The sequence below is a fragment of the Amblyomma americanum genome, chromosome 7, assembly GCF_052857255.1.
Source record: "Amblyomma americanum isolate KBUSLIRL-KWMA chromosome 7, ASM5285725v1, whole genome shotgun sequence".
In the NCBI taxonomy this organism is placed as follows: Eukaryota; Metazoa; Arthropoda; class Arachnida; order Ixodida; family Ixodidae; genus Amblyomma; species Amblyomma americanum.
Genome location: NC_135503.1, coordinates 24,862,060 through 24,882,827, shown reverse-complemented (window position 1 = coordinate 24,882,827; position 20,768 = coordinate 24,862,060). Strand labels below are relative to the sequence as shown.

The following is a 20,768-nucleotide window of genomic DNA, read 5'->3' as shown; positions in this document are numbered from 1 at the left end:
ACGGCACCTCTTTCTTCCTTTCTTCTTTCACTCCGTCCCTTATCCCTTCCCTTACGGCGCGGTTCAGGTGTCCAACGATATATGAGACAGATACTGTGCCATTTCCTTCCCCAAAAACAAATTAAAAAAAAAAGTCCCACTGACTTCCTTATGACGCAGACAGTAGATTTTAAACATGCGTCGCATGCAAACAGACGATTTCAGCTTTGCATTGCACTTTTGCGCACCGGCGAGAACGCAAGTGCGCGAGCGCAAAGAAGAAGCCGTGCGTGTAGTGAAAGACGTATGTGCCATTGTGTGAGGTCAACAACAACAACAACAACAACAACAACAACAAAAGGAAACCCGTCACATGGGTGCGTTAGGTGATTCGCGCCGCTCCACAAACTGAGACATCGAACACTGCCGGCGCCGTCTTGGCCATTGCTCGCGTACCACAGGGGCAGCATAGCGAAGGCCCACGCGCATTTGCTTCCGCATGGAGGCTGCGTCCCAGGTCTGAATGTGGGTCACTGCCTTCTTGGAGCGTTGTGCTTGCTGAATATGCACATTCCTGCCGACGTCGATCGTGATGCGCACCTGGCGGCCTTTGGAAGAAACGACATTCTAGAGACAAGAAAATGTGGACAAACGTTCCTAGTTTGTGTCGCTGCCACCATGTGCTGCATGGCATTGAACAGCAAATTTTCTGCGGGGATTTCGAATCTGTGGTAAACCCTATTTATTTCCTACTCTCTAAACACGAACACGCCCGTATGGAAGTAAAAAGGGAATAAGGTGCCCCATAGTCGCTTTGGGACGTTAAACCCCCATAAATCATGAACCAGAACTTTCTACTGTTCCAACCGTTCTTCTAATTCGCATATAGAATTTGCTTTTGAAAGAGAAAAATCGCATGTGGGAAAACCCAACGTTTTCACCGCCATAACTGCCAACGCGTGTCCTCGTTCAATCGCTTCCTCAACCGTCACGTCCAGGCGGTTCAACGGGGTTCAACTATTGCCCAGTGTTCAACGGCGTAGCTTCTGCCCAATCATGCACGTCTTTGTTCGTGTCTGTGTGTGTACTCATCCAGCTATTTCGTTGATCAGCCCTTTCTTGAAATAACACGCCAGCAAGTCTTACAGCTAGTCTTAGAAAATCCCTAGATCTATGTCTACATACCTTGGTCTTACCCCCTGAATCGCCGCCTCTCTCTGTCTCTGCTCAGGTTTCTCCTCGCACGCGTCGTAGTATAACCTGCTCGCACTCGTCTCGCCACGTTCGGCAGAAAATACACGCCAGAGCAACAGCCAACTCGGCGGCGACGCTCGAAAACACGCTCACTAAGCCTGGGGCCTTTTTGTCCCCTTTGCTTTTTCTCTTTCTTAACAGCGACGCAGAACAGTGCGTTAGCGTGAGAGGGCATCAGTCATGCTCTTATCGATAGGAAGCATCGGCGCGTACCGCTTCTTCGCGCCCGACCAATTATCATTCCTCGCTTCGTTAGGGTTTAATGGCGCGCACGCCGACACGCGTGTACACATCGCTGCAGTCAAAACGCGGCTACGGCTTCTCGTTCGCACGATGGGCCGAAAACAAAGCCGAACGCATAGCGAGAAACGAGAAACGCCCGTTTCTCGTGCGCTCGCGCGCGGGTGCCCCGGGGCTATTCCCGGCCGCAGAAGCCCGCCGAAGAAGTCGACATAACGGTCAACGACTGGAAACAAACAGGATCAGGTGGCGGGAAAGCAGCTCCGCGGCTTCGCAAGAATAGGCGCCAGCACCAGCTACCACCACGGGACCAGCGCAAAGGTATAGAGAAAGATGCATGGCGGGGCGAATGGCCTCATCCTTTTCCACTCGTAGTGCTACACGTGTATATAGCAGAGCGCGGCGGCTCACGCGAACATGCGTTTCGAACGTGTTCCCTCCGCGCCACTCAAGCCTCCATTGTTCGTCCACTTTCCGAGTTTGCACTGCACGTGCGTCTGTTTGTGTGAGAGAGAGAAATGTGGAAACGCACAGATAAGACTAGCTAAGTTTGCGGGAGGGCGTGGAGAAGGAAGGAAGAGGCGAAGCGTAAGCTGACTCTTACCGAGTTAAGCCTGCCTTGCGTGGCCGCGGCAAATAGATGCGAACGTAATCTAACCATGGCGCGTGCACGCGAGGACGGTCGCGGCGTGGTCGGTCACGAGAAGCGCCAGGCGCGGCCGGCCAAGCGAACGACGCAAAGCCGTGCAAACGCAAAGCCATGCCGATTCCTCTCGCCCTCTGCAGCTTACAAACGGGAACCGCAGCTTACAGGCGAGCCAGCGGTAAAAGTTGACCGCGGCAAATCTCGTCCGCGGCGTCCATTGGCGCGGTGGTGACGAAGAAAGTCACCGCTGCAGAACCGAGCTGATTAGTACGACAGGAGCTGGTTTACGAGGAGGAAGCGAAAGAAAGGGTGGGTACGCGCTCGCAGACATTTAGGTTCGCGCTTGTCTTTTCAGTTTCATCTGTACGATCTGTACGCGCTTAGCGAGCGTGCGAAGCGAGCGCCATCTTCAGAGCCATCTTACAGAACTGCTGCGTCGACGAGGACGCGGAAAAGGAGAAAATTAGAGGCCCGCAAATCCTCCTCCTCCTCCTCCTCCAAACATTCTCCCTCCACCACTAATACGTATATCCTCTCATGTTGTTTCCCAGCCATAACGCTGCCTCCGTTCCACAAACTGCCGCTGCCTGTACGCAAGCGGGAGCCTGCTCCAGTGCGCGGCGCGGCGCTCTCCTTGGAGCACTGGACGCCGCCCGCTCGTCGATTTAGTGCGGCACGGGCTTTAATCTGCAACCCTCGAGGCGTTTTGCATGCTCTCATTCGCTCCGCTCGCGGCTGGCCGGGCAAGTGGCCGCCCGGAGCGAAGAAGAAGCGCGGCCGTTACTGACCGGCCCCCCGTTCCACTCAGGAGCGTTCCCTTTCTGTGGGACTCGCCCTGCTCCCGTGGGAAGTCAGACAAGAGAAAAATATGTACAACTGCGGATGGTGGGCGAATTAGAGAAAGCCGCTTAATAACGACCGGGCTCAACGACCTCTCGCGGGCAGCGCAGGGGAGAGGGGGTGGGCTAAACAGGAGGACATTCGCGGTCCAATTTGCTGGAATGTGGAGCGTTCTACGGTAAGCTAAGTCAGGGGTGACGCAAAGTTCCAGAAGTTTTCGCAGAACCGAGTCGTCTCCGGATTTCTCGCGCAGACTGCGTGGTGTACACGCTGCGGTGTCTCAGTGGTTACGGCGTTCGGCAGTCGAGTGGCTGGCGACTGATCGCATCCCAGCCGCGGCGGGTGCGTGTCGATGCGGGCGAAGTGCGATAAAGATGCTGTGCTTTGTCGTTGGGTGTTAATGAACATCGGGCAGTCGATATTAATCCGGAGCTGTTCACTACGGCGATCCTTTCGTTCCTTTCCCTCCCTCCTACATCCCTTACTTCACAGCGGGGGCGCCACCTTTTACTCTGGCTTCCCTTTCCCCATATTATCATTTTACCGACAAGCGCCGATCATGAAACTGCTGCTGCAAATTCTAGATTGCTTTGCTATGCAACCCGCCGCGGTGGCTCAGTGGTTCGGGCGCTCGGCTACTGATCCCCCAGGTGGTCGAAATTATTCCGGAGCCCTGCACTACGGCACCTCTTTCTTCCTTTCTTCTTTCACTCCCTCCCTTATCCCTTCCCTTACGGCGCGGTACAGGTGTCCAACGATGTATGAGACAGATACTGCGCCATTTCCTTTCCCCAAAAACCAATTATTATTATTTGCTATGCACATTTTTTCGGTAGACAAAATAATAATTAGTAGTTCCAAAGTACATATACTAAAATTGGAACGATACAGAGAAGATTAGCATCGGTAGACAAAAGCTTAAAGCAAATGCCTTTAATTCCTAGCAGCCCAGTACAAAGGCTGCTAACTATCCGTCGTGGTGACTGGCAGCAATATCCACTAAAGACTCGCCGACAGGCTGCCTTCGGCGCCAAAACGCCTTTGAGAGCTTTACACTGCCAAAATACAAGACCTGGTAGGTTCGACGTATATTACCTATCAATTACACAAAAGACGCCGCTCAAGCAGCAACAATTAGAGTGTTCGGGCAAACAGCTTCTAAGGGTGGTGGGAAGGCATACACGGGTTTGAGGCCGCATCGTGAGCCACAGTTGAATACGATTTCCACTGAGGGTCCCGTGCGAGTGTCTTTCTCTACAGATGAAACATGGATGGGCAGCATGCGCGCGCAAATTCTCGGTCAGAGTCTACAGGCATAGGCTAGCCGAGTCTGTGAAAACTTGAAACGTTGACACAGCGACCGGCAAGAACTTGAGGTGAGTCTGGTGCTATCTTCACACATGTCCCAGAGAGTTCCTTCAGCCGTAGTTACAAGGTGACAGGATAGAACTTACGTCAAATGAAAAGTATACGGGCCCTGGTGCCTCCAGTGACGAGCTGACGTGCCCAGTCATGTAGCTTCCACTTAGCCTCCAACCATATGAGGGCGCTTATTGCATTCAGAAATGCAGCTAAAGAACTTCCATTTACGCCTCGGTGATCGCTGGTATTGCGCCGTCTGCCTCATTGTTTCTTGCACCCATTGTCAGCGCGCTCCGAGATTACTGTCACGGCACCAGCACCGCACCCTAACATCGTAAGAAATGCCGAGCCTCTGACAACTACAGCAACAGCACTGCCAAATTCTTCATAAAATACTAACACACCAGCGTTGTCGACGGAGCAATATCAGGAGATCGCGTGAGCGGCGGGGAAAGGTCAAGGGTCAAACTAACCCTACTCTGCACCCGTGCTTATCCTGTGCCACGCAAACGCCGATCCTCGTGAAACCATGTCCATTGTACCGCTAACGATATACGCTCTACGCAAAGCGCTATTTTTATTTCAAAAGGGAAGCAGTGACTTCACATCCAATGCGAGGCCTTCAACTTCGAGCCGGAGAAGGCGTCGCTACCGTCGCGTAACCTTGGCCTCGTATAGGGAGCGTGAAAGACTCAAACGAACGACGCTCCGGAATTCAGTAGCGCGGAAAATGATATTTAACTTCCGCCAGAGGGGACCGCACCGGAACCCAGCCCACAAACGCGCGCGCACGCCTGGATGCATATTTGCACGTTCCTTGACTCATCCGCGCGCCGATTATCGCCGACACCTCGCGGCCATACATACGCAAGACGTTCCCGCCTTTTCCTAACGGTTGAGAAGCAGCAGCGCAGCAGAAAAATTGTATGAGGCAAGCGGCGTGCCTGTGACGGCGGAAGAAAAAAAAATGGAAATGCGCAAGAATAGCAAAAACAAAAAGAGAAGGAAACCATGGAGAACATCGGCGCGAGCAAGTCTCTAAACGGCCCATGGAGGAATGAAAATAGAACAGAAGGAAAAGCGAAGGAGGCTCGGCAGCGAAAGAAAAGTCCCTCGGCGCGTAACGGGGATTCGGCGGAGGAAATTTTTGCCAAGGGCGAGTTCTCGGTCGTGAGTTCGCTTGGCGTGACGTTTACCCCGGATTCGTAATTTTGCTTGCCTTCTTTGTTTTGTTTTTTCTCTCGTGAAACGAGGCGCAGAGCGCGTGGCGTGTCTGCATCTGTGCCGTTAAAGTTGCGGCGCTTGAAAGCGCTGATTGACCGAGCATTTCAGCGCGCAGCAGTTGCTGTGCGCTATGTCTCTCTTTGGCTCGTAATCAGCGTTATCCGTGCGCTCGCCACTACAGGAATGTTCGGCATGGTTGCACGCCTCTGGTGCCGCTTATAGTCGTGCGCACCAGCCGCGAAGCATTAAAAACTGCTCATCTTTTCCGCCCTTTTCTGAATGCAGGTGGCGCAACGATTCCTTTAGTCCTTTCTTCCTGTGCAACAGACGGCACAGATCCTCGACAATTATCTCAGACTCGCAGACAGCCTGTAATAGTTACACAAGCAGTCGTCTCAGCAAGAAACCTTTCCAAATGGTGAATGAACCAAGGAAGCACCAGTTCAGGACAACATACCATCACATGGGCTCCAGCACACGCCGGCCTCACCAGGAATAAAATCGCAAACACCACAGCTCGTGGCGTATTAACCGAGCGGTCACCAGCTAAGCGGGAACCGATCCGGTACTCAAAGCGTACGGCGACATACTGCAGCATCTAAGGGGCACCAGGCAGTGTTTTCCAACCCCCAACCCCCCAACCCCCTCATGCAAAACTAAGCGGGGAGCCGTCTGTACGCTGGAGGCAACTGCAGACCCAACTGCAGACTGCTGGCACCTTCCCAAGCCCCTTTATTCTGAGTAAAATCCACCCAACCATATATCGAGACACATGTCTTTGGTGCGAAGGCAGGCCAACCCTTATACCACATAACATGGGGCTGTCACAAACTCACAGCAGTCCCACACATAGAGAATAAAAAAACGGAGTAGTGAGTGGGAGGCTGCGCTGTCCAGCGAAGATCCGGACGACCAAGTCCGCTAGGTCCACCGAGCTTTCGCTGCAGCCATGGTCGCTGGAGCCCTGGACCAAGGGACCCGCCTGCTGGACAGGACGTCGGATACTCCCGAGAGCCAATAAGGTTTTACCCTCACTCACTCTCTCCTACCTACCCTCCCTCCTCGAAATCTCGTGATCCTTGTGCACATAAAATGACGTCATCATAAAGCAAGGTTACGTTACTGACTATCGCCAGTCACGTGACCGATATTGGTCACATGCCAAATTAATCAACTGAATCCCAAAACACAATCCCTAGCCCGCCGCGGTGGCTCAGTGGTTATGGCGCTCGGCGGCTGATCCGAAAGACGCGGTTTCGATCCCGGCCGCGGCGATCGAATTTCGATGGAGGCGAAATTCTAGAGGCTCGTGTACTGTGCGATGTCAGTGCACGCTAAAGAACCCCAGGTGGTCGAAAATTCCGGAGCCCTTCACAACGCCGTCCGTTGTAGTCTGAGGCGCTTTGGAACGTTAAACCCCCATAAACCAAAAAATCTCTCGTTAGTTTCTTTCTTCCGAATCCCTCTCACACACGCAGCTGACGCTAAATATCGTGTCGCGTTACGTTATCGTTGCCTTCACTGAATTACAAAACCGCGGCGGGGAATCGGCCAGGGTGTTTGGTGCAGACTCATATACAAGAGATGGGCTACTCACTCACTGAGTTCGAACGGCACTGGTTTTTATGATCACACCGCCTTTAAACTTTTTTTTTAAGCGCGCAGGATCTTGATGGCTTTTGTGACTTGTGTAATCAATTACCCCTGGTGTGAAAAGCGTCTCAAATGTCTGCAATAATCGTGCTAACGGGTCAAACTACCGAGCAAGAGCGAAGCTCTTAACAGAGCGATACTAATCAGCTGGCGGTGCTACCACTCGCAATAACTGCTCAGGTAATCATCGCCTACATAAGGGTAAAGTAAAAAAAAAACATGTTTTGCTCCTGGCTGTACGAGCGTCCTTCGATTTTGTTGCTGATTTCCGCAGCCCCTTTCCTCCCTTTTCTTCTCTTGAATTATTCTCCTTTTCCTCCTTGCCGTTTATCTAGCGGCCGGAGCGGACGTTTTGCTTTTTGGTCACCTCTTTTCGTACATCGGTGTTGCGCGAGCAAGAGCAACAGGCGCCGCCCCCCCTCTCAGCCTTTTTGTCCCCGAACGACACTTGACGTTCCTTCTTCCTTCTACACCATTCTTTTCTTGTCTCTATCCTTAAAACCACGAAAACGAAAAAAAGCCAAAATAACGCACGCCAGCCGGGGAAAAAAATAGGGGGGGGGGGGGGGGGGGGCTCTTAAAGGCACAGTCTTGGTGGAAAGGCGTAAACGACTGTCCCGCCTCCGTTCGCATGTTCTCGCCGAGTTCATGGACACGAAGTTCGAAAGCACCGGCTCCAGATAAAGAAAGACGGCAGGGCGTGTATATTCAGGACCAAGACGTGTATGTTTGTCTTTCCACGCGAAGTGAAGTCTTCGCCGGACAGGAGAAAAGTAATCATACGAAAAAGATGCGTGGTTCTCAGGCAAAGCCGCGTTCTAAGTCCGTACCAAACGGCCGCGCATTCCGGAGCAGCTTTTCTAGGGTGATGACACGCATAGAAAGTCTTGTCCTGTCGCGGACGCCAAAAAAAAAAAAAAGTTGGGCTCGTAGGGCCGTTAAAGGAGAGGACGAAGGCATACACGTAAGACGAGCGTAACAAAGATCACCGTAACGCATCGCCCCTTCACGACGCTCGTCTTTCCTGGTTCTGCTCTTACGTCAAGTGATGATCTTACGCCAGACTTACGTATAGTAACGAAGAGTATAGCACAATCAATATGTGCACAGTGCTTTACAAGTTGATTTTCCGTGTGGCTCTGTTTTGTCTCGACTCTTACTGCCTCCGAAGATAAGCGTCAGAAGCATCTGGCTTTCTCCCGCTTCCTGTTCGGCACTTCAAGCAGGCTTAGTTGCTGCGAAGTGCAGAACTCGCAAATTATGAGGTCACTGCGGAACCCGCTTTGGAGGAATGCGTAAGCATTGACGTCTCCTCGCCCCTCTTTGCCTCCTTTACTCAACTTCAACTTTGGCGCAACGCTTTAGCTCCGCCCACTTCCAGTGTTTTCAAATTTTAAAAGAGTTAGATGTTGGGCTAGTTGGATTTGTGACAAATTATACATATTTTTAGCGCAACCACGACAGGGACACAGAGAACAGAGACAAACACGTAGCGCTCGTGTTTGTCTCTGTTCTCTTTGTCCCTGTCGTGGTTGCGCTACAAATATGTTTTCAAATTTGGCGCCACTTTTGCTCCGGCCCCGCTTACTTTTTTGACATTTTTTGCTCTAATCAATTAACTAATTACTCCATATGCACCTCATGACTTCCCTTGAGATATTTTTTGATGCTCTATCTAATACAACCATTCTCTTAAAACTCAATTCGTTCGAACGTTATCGTGATGACAAGCTGTGATGACACGAAACCGCAAACATAGCCACACAATGCTTACGCATTGATAACTGAGAACTTCACTGCCAGAACTTGAGCACTGTGAACATAAAGTTTCACGCACGGTTGTTGATTGCTTGCTGCAACATATTTCCGTTTGCAGCTTTTAACGCAGGCGCGTTCCTCTTCCTTCATGATCGCCGACACAACATTCATCATGAGCGCGAAACTATGTGCACTTTCGAGTAAAGACCCTAAACATTTAGGCTGCGTTATTTTTACTGGTAACGGTGGGCAGGGCCTTAGCTACGACATAACTGCGGCAGATATGCCCCGGTGCGCTATAAATCACCCATTACTGCGTTATTTTCGCCTACAGTTTCGGTTTCCGCGGGCTGTGGTGTAGAAAGACAGATGTACGGCTTTCTGTGTATTTTGGCGTGCCGTTGTTTGTTTCAGGGTCCGCCCCTATCTGGGTCCGAGCTAACACGGATAGTAGGAATAAATAAACAAGTATCGAGCGCTCTTAAAACAGTGAAGCTTTCGCTGCTCCGTTATCTGCCGCTGGCGCAGGTGAGTTGTGTCGATCTGTGATTACAGTGACATGTAGCTCCTAACGCTCTCAGCACCGTTATCAAGAAAAAAAATTCCGCAGAGACACTTAGGACAACACCAACCACACACGCGCGCGCGTATGGCATCCCCCGGATTGCTGTACGATGAACATTTGCATCAATTTTTATACGAAATGCTGGGACGGCATAGAATTGAAGGTGTAAATGTCGCCTGTTTGCATCCCTGTCGCAAGCTAGCCTGCAGCTTGATTAGCATACATAGTCCAGAGTTTGACGGAATATCGTCTGGCGAGGGGCGAACATTGTAGAAATAAACATACACTCACCAAAAGTTTCGACGAAAAAAGGAAACACGACGTTTCGGGGCCCGTATGGGTCCCTTGATCACATATAGCGCCGCATGGAAGGAAGGTGATGGAAGGACGGTCGAAACTTTTAGCGAGTGTATGCTTATTTCTACAATTGATTAGCATACGTAAGCTATATGCAACGATAAATCACATGACACCAACCGGAACGCTGTACGACAAACGGTTGCGTCACAATTTTGGTACGAATGTCGGGGAAACTGGCGCCATATGGAGGTCGGCCAGTGGCAGGTATATATAGACAAATGACATGCATAGGACTGACTGAAGTGGCGGCGCTTGGCTTGCTGAGTGCGTCATACGGCTGCTTGATGTGCCGTCACCTTACCCTTGCCAGCGCTGGGATTCTCTGTACCATCCGCCAGTACACACGCGGTTGGACATCACACCGATGGCGGTCGTGTGTTGTCTAGGAGGGTAAACCTACCAATAGGTTTCCTTGCGACGGGACGCGGTATGCTGCCGCATCTCCGCCGCAAGAGGAGGCGAGAAGGCTGCGAGGTTACTTGCTCTCTGTTTTACAGCGAGAGCTGTTGCTGGTATGCGCCCCGCTACAGCATAGCTTCAGTTGGTCGTGATCACTTGACCCCCACATGTAACCTGTGCCTCGCGCAACCTTCGTTATCGGGTGGGACGTGCGGTTAGAACACAAGACGCCGACAAACGCTTCGAAACGCTTCTGCGACGCTCCACGTAGGAGAAGGCGTGATTGACATCCACGCTAGCTATTGCTGAATTTCGTAGGTTACGGAGCAAGTGTAAAGCTTCACAATTCAAATCGTTTGCATAGAAAAATTAATTTAGGCCTGCTCGAAGTCACAGTATGAGGCATTCAGAAATTCCATATGTATAACCCTATTAATAAAAATGTTCCGTTCCCTACAGAAACGTTATCTGTCCCACTTTGAATACTTCTACATTTTAAAACCGCAACGACAAGACACACGCGACTGTCATACTTGCGACCACGGGGCCGCAGAAAAAGGAGAGGCAACACAGGCGCTGCTATCTTCGAAGCAACCAGCCCGCAGCCTTGCATACACATGCATGCGACCGCTTCGCGCCCGCTGGGTTGCTAGGCCAACGCGCGTGCAAAGATAGCTCCAGCGTTCCCTGCTTATTCTCCTGCGAAGCGGTGCAGTTTGCATCAAAGATGCTGCTGCAGCTGACTCGGAAAAAAATTGGGCCATTGTTTCATTGACCTCACACGCGGCAGTCTCTCGTCTTCCAGACTGAGGGGGAACGCGAGAAAAAGCTCCCTGCACGCTAACATTCATGCAGCACTCAGTCTGTATACAGTGCCCAAGGGCGCGTTTCTCATTTTTCTTGCGCACGGCTAGCATCACTCTACCTGCCTACTCACCGTCTCACGCAAGGGCCTTCACGGATCATTTCCCGCACGGCTCTGAGCACTCTCCGGGGGGATGGGGGGGGGGGGGGGGGGTCTTTTTTTCTTTTTCACTCCGTGCACGTGGAAGCAGGGTTGCGCAATGCTGTGACCGAGGAACACCGACGCGCCTGTAATACACCTGCACGCGAATAGAGTGCTTGCACTTCTGTAGTGCGATGCACCCTTCGACAAATGGGCAAGCATACAAGCCCTGGGGACAAACCACAAGCCTGAGTAGAAGCTGGGCTCTGGGACAAAGCAAGACAGACGCGAGAAAAATTAACAGCGGACATATCGCTGTTGCATTGTTGACGTGTACTTTTTAACATGAAAGGGCCCGGCGATTACTTCGTTATAGCCGTAGCTTCGTTATATCCAGAGTTGACAAAGCTTCCAAGGGAAACCTTCATTTCTTCGTTATATCCATTATTTCGTCATAAACCGTTCAGTTATAACGAAGTTTTACTGTAGTCATTTTATTCTTGCGAATTTCGTTGCTTTTCTTCTCATGCCGTTTTTATTATTTGCAGAGTCAGGCGTGCTGATTCTGCTTGTGCTTTTATTTTCACTTTGCATTTTCTAAGCGTGCGTTCACACTCTTGTGTTTGTTGGAGTTTACTACGTTTTGTCCCTCAAGCCAGTCGCTCTCAGGAAGCTAAACAGGGCCTTGTATGCCTTGAGCGTTAACACCATTCTGGTTAACATCTTTACCTTCTCTCTTCTTATTTGCCTCTCTTTATTTATTTTTTGTGTGTGCTTGTCTTTGAGCACAACGCTTAGGGGACCTCAGCGACCGTGTGTACTGATCTGAAACATCTGTTACATACCCAAGAAGTGCGGGTTGACTACTCGTGTCCAGCCGACTACCCTTCGGTTTTTGACTGGTTAGGACCTTTCTCATGGTCTGGCGCCTGGCTTCTCAGGAGTAAAATGCTTAAGAAAATGGGTCTCTGACCGCATTTCGTGCAGACGAACCCAATTAGCCGGAGTCAGAGACCGAGCTTTCCTTATGCCATTAAAATCAAATCATCATCACCATCACGTCCAGAGAATTGTAGCTAGCCAAGCGTTTTCTACGCGTTCTCTCCCACCCATTTAGTTGCCTTTGCAATGAACTACAGCCATTGAATTAAAAAAAATTTTTGAGATAACTACATCAATTGCGTGCGCATAGGCGTCATGATATCTAGCCGCGTTATCAAAAACGGATCATGGCTAACTGATGTCCAAAACAAAATACGACGTTGAAGAAGCAGTCGAAGGTGACTTTTTTTTTTTAAGCTGCGGTTGCGATAACGCCAGTGCGACCGACTCTCACCCGTTCCAGTGCAAACATGTTTTCTTTCGCGGTTTGTACTACCTTGTATCTCAGAGACACACTTTCAGAACGCTTTACAAGCGAGCAAGCAACTCAAAGAACTCCACTTAAGCGGCAGATGTTAAGAAGTGAAGGACACCTTCTTTCGCTTCCGACGTAAGCGTATCAGCTTATCGAAAACGCTCGGCCGACCTTGCTCCTGGAGCACAGCCGCAAAGATAAGCGGGTTCAGCGTCCGTCCTTGGTAAAGGGCGAGGACGACGCAGCCAGACACGCATACTTTCACGCCTTGTCTGCCCCGCTATCGCCTCAATGGGCTCTTGTCGGTGTTTCCATCGTTGCACTCCAGCGGTTACACACTTCTCTGTTGACCACCGCACTTCGCTGTTATCGCCGACACGCGGTTGAACCCATTTTTACCTTATCTCTGAGAGCTTCCCTTCCGAGCTCATGTTCCCGGCCAGCTACGATCGCGTGCGTAGCCTCACTAGTGTGTCCACTGCGTCGCAATGAGATAAACGCACCGCGTTTGGACTCGTTCTCTTCCGCCCTAGAGATATCACGCTGATGCACAGCGAGACCGCAAGAGGGCTGCACCTAACGGTTGTCAGAGTTCACACCTGACACACATGGGTATACTCTTTGCAACATTTCTGTACGATATCCTTAGAGAAAAGTCCTAAAGACTCTACCATAATTTGCCACTTAACTGAGCGCACGCGTGCTTTCTGATCTGCGCCACAGATGTTTGGTATGGGGGGGGGGACAAGCAGCCCGGAAGAAGTGCTCCGGTCCGTGACATTGGACGCTCTTGAATAATAATAATAATAATAATAATAATAATAATAATAATAATAATAATAATAATAATAATAATAATAATAATAATTGGTTTTGGGGGAAAGGAAATGGCGCAGTATCTGTCTCATATATCGTTGGACACCTGAACCGCGCCGTAAGGGAAGGCATAAGGGAGGGAGTGAAAGAAGAAAGGAAGAAGGAGGTGCCGTAGTGGAGGGCTCCGGAATAATTTCGACCGCCTGGGGATCTTTAACGTGCACTGACATCGCACAGCACACGGGCGCCTTAGCGTTTTTCCTCCATAAAGACGCAGCCGCCGCGGTCGGGTTCGAACCCGGGAACTCCGGATCAGTAGTCGAGCGCCCTAACCACTGAGCCACCGCGGCGGGGCTCTTGAATGACGCTGTTCTGATTCTCAGTGTGGTTCGCCCTTGACGTTTCGCAAGACTACTAATCAACCCATGTGACGGCTGTGCAATGTCACGTGGATTACGTGGAGCGGTCATGTGAGTTACATGGAGTGGCACGATGTCACGTGGGGAGGGACGATGCTGCCGATGAGGCTTTTCCCGCGTTGGGCTCCGTACAGCGGCTTTCGCTATAACAAGCAGCGGCGACTTCTTAAGCATTAAGACCTCCGGGTTTCTTTTGCAACCGCTGAACCCGGTACCACGAAGAGGAGGGCCGCCGAACAATGCAGTAAAGTACGAACACGGGAGAAAACTAAAGGGCCGCACCAGCTAAGTAGCCGATGCGTTTCGCTGGTCGGCGGGGCGTCGTACGGCTCAATACACCGCCCGGTTACATTGGGACGAAGGCGATACGCGTGAACGCTCTCGCACACCGAGATTTCCTGCCGCGGTAAGCAAGCTCCGGTACGGACGGAATCATTCCGGAACCACGCGTCACCCCCACCGTTCGTCCTCCGAGTAACGAAGGTGCCGCTTTCGGGCCGTAAAACGGCGCTAATTCGACAGCCGTGATAAGAAAAAAAAGATTTAAAAAGCAATAAGAAAGAAAGCAGAGGTAACGACCCAACCCAGATTTACACCTAGCGGCGGGGTGTCGACGGGCGGGTCTTCGTCGCTGCATCCCTTAACGGCCTTAAAGTAAAAAACAAAGCACGCGGAAAGAAGGAAGATGCTCGTGTGGGCGAGGAAAGGAAGCAACGCGGGCTGTAAGGCGGACAGGCGGGTGGCCTCCGAAGAGCATCCTGGCGAGAGAGCGCGTATCGTTACGCTCGGCTGGACTTTCGTGCCGCCTGGGAGAAGCGGAGAGGGAGGGAAGGTTCGGAGAGGAGGACAGCGGCACCCGAACCAGATTGCCGCCGGGTGGAGGGGGCTTACGCAAGAGGAGGAAAACGAATCTGGCAGCGCGCATATAACCCCGTCTTCGGGGGAGTCCGCACAGGCGTGCTTGGGCGATATGCACGGCGCGTAAAATAAGAAACTCGCGCCGTTAGGATATATAGACGTCAACGCTCTGTTCGAGCATGATGGGCCGAGCGCGGTGTGAACACGGCGCGGTGCCGACTCGTCAATGGGCTCAGGCTTTTCGTTGGAGCGTGAAGACCCCTTTCTGAGAGACGCGCTGCGCACGCTATTCGCCCTCTGTGACGCAACGGAATGGTTCGCAGGGAAAGAGAAGCGTGGTAGTAAACGGCTTCGCGCTCAAGTTCCGTTCAGAATAACGCTCTCTCGAAAGTTCGAACTTCGATTGAGCTGCCATTGCTTTGTTTGCGGCGTGCCGACTATGTCATCGGTGTGTCCGTTGTGACATTGATTATTAATGTGGTCTTTCGCTGGACGGCTTTGCGAAGAGAACTTCGCGCGGCCTGTCGAACGCCCTGGCCGCAGCTTAATTTGCCCTGTGTCTATTTCACTCATTTTTTGTTTTGTATTTTATATGCACAGTTAGGTTTGCGCAGTTAAGTAAATGTGACTGTGCATTGATAGTTAAAAAGTTCTCTTTAATCATCGTATGACTTTCGTTGCTCTCTGACGCTTTGCATCTTGTGTACGACCGTAGAGCGTAATAAAGGGGCCCTTTAATTTTATTGAATTTGAAAGGAAGCCCGCAGCGAAAGAGATGAGCGGAGTCACCTGTGAAGGCGGGTAGGATTAAACCATTTCCAGAGCGAAGTGTGACTTGACGACGGCAGTACCCAGGTTTGATGTCCACAAAGAGACACAAAGACAAAATCATAGCCACCGAGATTAAAAAAAAAAAAGATATCTGTGTCTCAAGCAAAACATTGCAATGTTGTTGTTCATCCGTATGTATTCATCATTATGCCTTTCATTTTCTCGGCGGCTATTTCTCCCTTGTGCTTTAGGCGCCAACAAGATTGGCCAAAATATTTAAATTTTTAGTATATTTTAAAAGCGTTTTGTTATTTTACTAAATCAGAGTGAAAGTCTGAAAACACTGATTGCCGAACGATGTTCTGAAAGCAGGGAAGCGGCAGTTCTGGTGTTCAGTGTGACTTAACACTATATATAGCCGTTTATCCCTGCTTTTTATATTTTAAACTTTCTGCTTAGTGCTACTGCCTTTTCAATGCTGGCGCTCACAAGCAGAGGGTACAAAACCGACAGAACTGACATCTCAACTAGCAAGAAATCACGTTATCTTTGAAGGAAAGACGACTACAAATAAAGCACATAAGTCGACTACCGTCAAATGTCTGACCTCGCACGGCTCTGCATCGATGTTTTAAAATGGTTAGGTTTATGGAGTTTAACGTCCCTGAACGACTCAGGCTATAAGGGACACCATAGGGAAGGGCTCCTGAAATTTCGACCACCGGGGGTTCTTTAACGTGCACTGACATCGCACAGTGCACGGGACTCAAGTATTTCGCTCTCGTCGAAATGCGACCGCCGCGGCCGGGTTCGAACCCGCATCCTTCGGGTCAGCAGCCGAGCGCCATAACCGCTGAGCCACCACGACGGCTCAGTTTTAAGAATATAAATCCCAGTACCCTTCCTATTCCAATGATGCCTCTCAAAGAAGGCCCTGCAGCCATTGGCGGAGACCTACTCGTATAATTATGAAGTCGGAGTCAACCACCTTGCCTCTTCTAGAATGAACCCGCTATCGGCTGTGGCAGGTACAAGGCTATCGACCGTGACGTCATGACAATAGGTCGACGCCGTTGGCTGAAGAGCCTCCATTGAGGGACGTGCGCCACGGCGTTATTGAGTTCACCTAGAACTTCGGCAGCCACGGACATGACAACAGCATCTACGAAAACAAACTTACAGCGGTAAAAAAAAAAAAACATGCACTGCCTCTGCCAAAATAAGCAAGCAACGGCTTTTGTTTCCTAGCCGTGTAGTGGAGCACTTATAGCATTTCTTAAGCTGTAATTTATGTAAGATAAGGAAAACCCTTGTCCTCATCTTTGAGCACCTTGCGCTGCCTAGGAGTGCCGTAAGGGTCTCATTATATACGGCTGAGAAGCGAACCACGTTGCCTGGTTATTTTGGCAAATACGTCTCGCTCTGCACCAGTGACGGCTAAAACACGTCGCCATCGAAAGAACGTACGCATATCCCACCGGTGTCTGCGCGCTGTTAGCCTGCGACTCCCGCTGAAAATGCAACCGGCATCCATCCGACCTGAGCCACGCGCGACCGTTCGACGCCGCCCACCTCAAAACCAAAACTACACGCGCGAACTTAAATGGGAGAAAACTAACTGTTAACAAGCACTGACACCAAAAAAAGCAAGCGAAACGATTCCGAAGGAATTAACGGCATCGAGGATAGTCACCATATATACTATAAAGCCGGACAAAGTAGAGACGGCAACCTTTAACGTCTCAAACTCTATTTCCTTGTTTCTTTCTTTACTTCTCCCCTTCTATTCGCCTACGATCCCCTCAAAAGACGTTCTCCTTACAAGGCGAAACGAGAATTTCAATGCGGAGGTATATATATATTAGATACGCTTTCGCTACTCCTACGGCGCGCTTTCCCTACTCCGCAGTTTACGTTCAAACCTGGCGACCATTTATACGAAGACGATGACGACCGTGGAAAAAAAACAAACATCATTCAGCAAACGGCGGCTCGATTTCCCCGCAGTAACGGCAGAAAGAAGCGGCGGCCACAGAATGAAAATCGGGCTCAGTGAAGAAGAAGCGGCGCATAAAGAGAGATCGCCTCTGTAATGCCGCGCTTGCACCCGCACGCTGACGGGCAAAAAATAGAGAAAGGAGGCGAGAGGGAGGGAGGGTGGCGCTCAGCGTGAATGCGTGCATAGTACGCAGCTCTGCAGCGGGAGTAGCTCGGAGAAGGCGAGGCTTTCCAGGAGGAGGAAGTCGGCCGTCCGACTTAGCGGGGCGCGGACGTCAAGTAGAGCGGGACAAAGCAAGAGTGGCGCCGCGCGTAGCCTTGACCATGACGATGGACCGTGAAGGATGGCGCGGGGGGGGGGGGGGTGAAGCGGGGAACAACGCACGCTCGTGCGCGTGCGTCTGAACCTGGATCGCTGCCGAGATTACGCTACACTATACGCGTGCAAGTTGCAGTCCCTCCTGAGGGAACCCGACGCGAAGAGAACTAACTGCAAGCCCATGTCTTGCAGTTCTCCGCTATCGACGATTGTGCTCGCCGACCTTTTTTATGCTTCTTTCGTTTTGTTATTACTTTCTTATCTCGGGCTGCGACTCCGTATTCGTTTTGCACGCCGGCGTAAAGTGAAAGCAAGTGCATCGTGACGGAGTCTGCATCGACTTAAGTGCTGTAGAGTTTCGCGCGCCCGGACGACTTATTTCAGCGTTTCTTCTGGTGGCCGTCGTGCTGATAGGGACCGGGTGATAGTGGTGGTCAGCGGAGAACAGGTGTGGCGCCTGGGGAATAACAAAAGGTGCCGCGCATGCGCACACACAATTGCGGGCTGTTCATATCTTGTCGTCTCCGAGTGGTAGTATTAGTAGTATTTTTATTTGGCCATATAATACAATATGCCCTCGAGGTGCGGCAAAAGGAGGAAGATGAGGCAAACCTCCTGACGAGGCCTACACCCCGAATATAACATCGAACAGTGGCCGCATGGGAAAAAAAAGACACTTTCAAAACAAGCAACAAAAGTTATACGATAGAAATAGCAAACACTGAAAAAACGATGCAAAGATAATAAGCAGCAATTGGCAGAAAACACGATATGCACACTCGGCAGTGAAGGAAGCAACGCAAAAGACAAAATATACAAAGTTAGCTGAATTTATACAGGAAAAAGAAAGAAACTTCAGTTTTTTCTTAAAACAAGATACACTATGACTTTCTACGGCGATTTTTCAGAACCTTCAGATCCGTAACACTAGGCGTATCACGTACGAGACAGGCTGTAAAAAGCGTCGTTTTCTTTCGCACTCCAAAAACCGCATTTCCCGGCATACTGTTATGGGGGAAGTCGAAGTGTCGGTTGTCAGCGATGCAGAAGGCATCGCGAGAGCCAAGCGTCTCGGCAAAGCCACCTAAAACTTCAACAGGCGATGGAACTTTGTTGTGAGTCTACTGCATGTACCTCAGTACGTGTGCTTAGCTTTACCGTTTAAGGCCGCTAATGAATTGTCTAATCTTATTTTAATCACGCAGAAAAAATGTTTGTGATTAAAAAAGCTTTCCACATCGCAACGTACGCGTCATTAACGACAAAACGCTGGTAAGATTAGAATTTTATTCGACATTTCAGTAACTTGGATAACGAGCAATGCTGTGGAGGACTCTAGATTGATTTAAACGAATTGGCCTTCATTAAGTGGCCCCTGAATCCTAGCAAACAGCCGTTTCTACACTTCGCCTCCATCGAAATATGTGTTTCTCGGGCGGAATCGGATCCGCAATCTTCTGCTGAGTGTGAGAAGGCAACATATCCATAGAGACACTACAACGGCAACTTCCTACTGCGTACAGCGTGAACCCAAGCTCCCACACAAGCTACTTTACCGATGCAGATTTAGTAAGTACTCACGCCCGCAAATAGAGTCGCAACAGTAGCTAGTTGCGCTAAGCAGTGTTCCTATAGCGATATGCAGCTAACAACGCCTCAATCTGCGCAAGTGGCTAAGTATTGGCACCAGACGAAAACTGCGCAGCAAAAATTCATCGGCAGCGGACGGCAGCATGATCAGCCCGTCATATACGCTGTTTTTGATCGACGGAGCACACCACTCCAATTTATGGAGCGCGCCACTGCGCAAAAGCTCTTTGGGCGGTTGTAGCCACAAGCTTGTGTGGTTCCGTGATCTGTCACGGAACTATGTTAGCTATATTAGTTTTCAACGTGCCTGTGACATCGGTGTACTGAGGTAGCACGAGATCTACTGAGGTGTTGCCGGGTGAGGTCAATACCTCCCGTTGTTTAACGGAACATTAAAGGGACATTGGGGAAAAATTGAAGTTTGCTTTTATCGATACAATAACAGGAGCTTCTGAACAGAAAAACACCACTCTTTCTGAAAACGAGGCTCTTGTAAGGTAGAAAAGAGCAAGAACTAAAATACAGGTATCGCCACCACAGGCCAATCTCGCAAGTACAAGCGTGACGATGAAATAGAAGAAAAGACCCCATAGATGTCTGAGGCTTACAAACATGCTTGTGTGGTTCCGTGATCTCTCACGGAACTATGTTAGCTATAGTGGTTTTCAACGTGCCTGTGACATCGGTGTACTGGGGTAGCACGAGATCTGATCTACTGAGGTGTTGCCGGGCGAGGTCAAAACCTCCCGTTGTTTAACGGAACATCAAAGGGACACTGAGGAAAAATTGAGGTTTGCTTGTATCGATACAATAACAGGAGCTCCTGAACACAAAACACCACTCTTTCTGAAAACAAGGCTCTTGTAAGGTAGAAAAGAGCAAGAACTAAAATACAGGTACCGCCGCCACAGGCCAATCTCGCAAGTACAAGCGTGACGATGAAATAGAAGAAAAGACACCATAGATCTCTGAGGCTTACAAACATCAATGCAGGTTACATGTTTGATCAATATTGAAATATATAAGTTTTGCTTTGAAATCACCAGTGCACTTTTATCACACGAGGAAGACCGAAAAAAGACAACCTGAATGTTGGAAGTAAACTAAAATCTGCAATTGGCGGCGCGATAGGCGACCAGCTGAGTTTCAATATGCTTCGAGGTGTTTCGCGGCTATGCGTTCTGCGTGCCCGCATGGTTTCGTTATGCGCCTCGATTTGCAAGAGTGGAGCTGCAGAGGACCTCCAAGTTCTTCTCCAAGCGCTCCTCGGACGAAATTCGTGCAACGGCACGCAACTACGGCAAGGAAAAAGAGCTGTGTATATAGCCAATGGTCAAAGCACCTCCACGTTAGCAAACACACCGCTCGGCGTGTTCGCTTCGTCAACGTACCAAGACGATGGGCTGCATAACCG

The 20,768-nt window shown here is 50.3% G+C and overlaps 1 pseudogene; it reads left to right on the top strand.

The window, feature by feature from the left end:
• Positions 1-3,810: 3,810 nt before the first annotated feature.
• On the top strand, positions 3,811-3,901 carry LOC144099627 (U6 spliceosomal RNA; annotated as a pseudogene).
• The last annotated feature ends 16,867 nt before the right edge of the window (positions 3,902-20,768 follow it).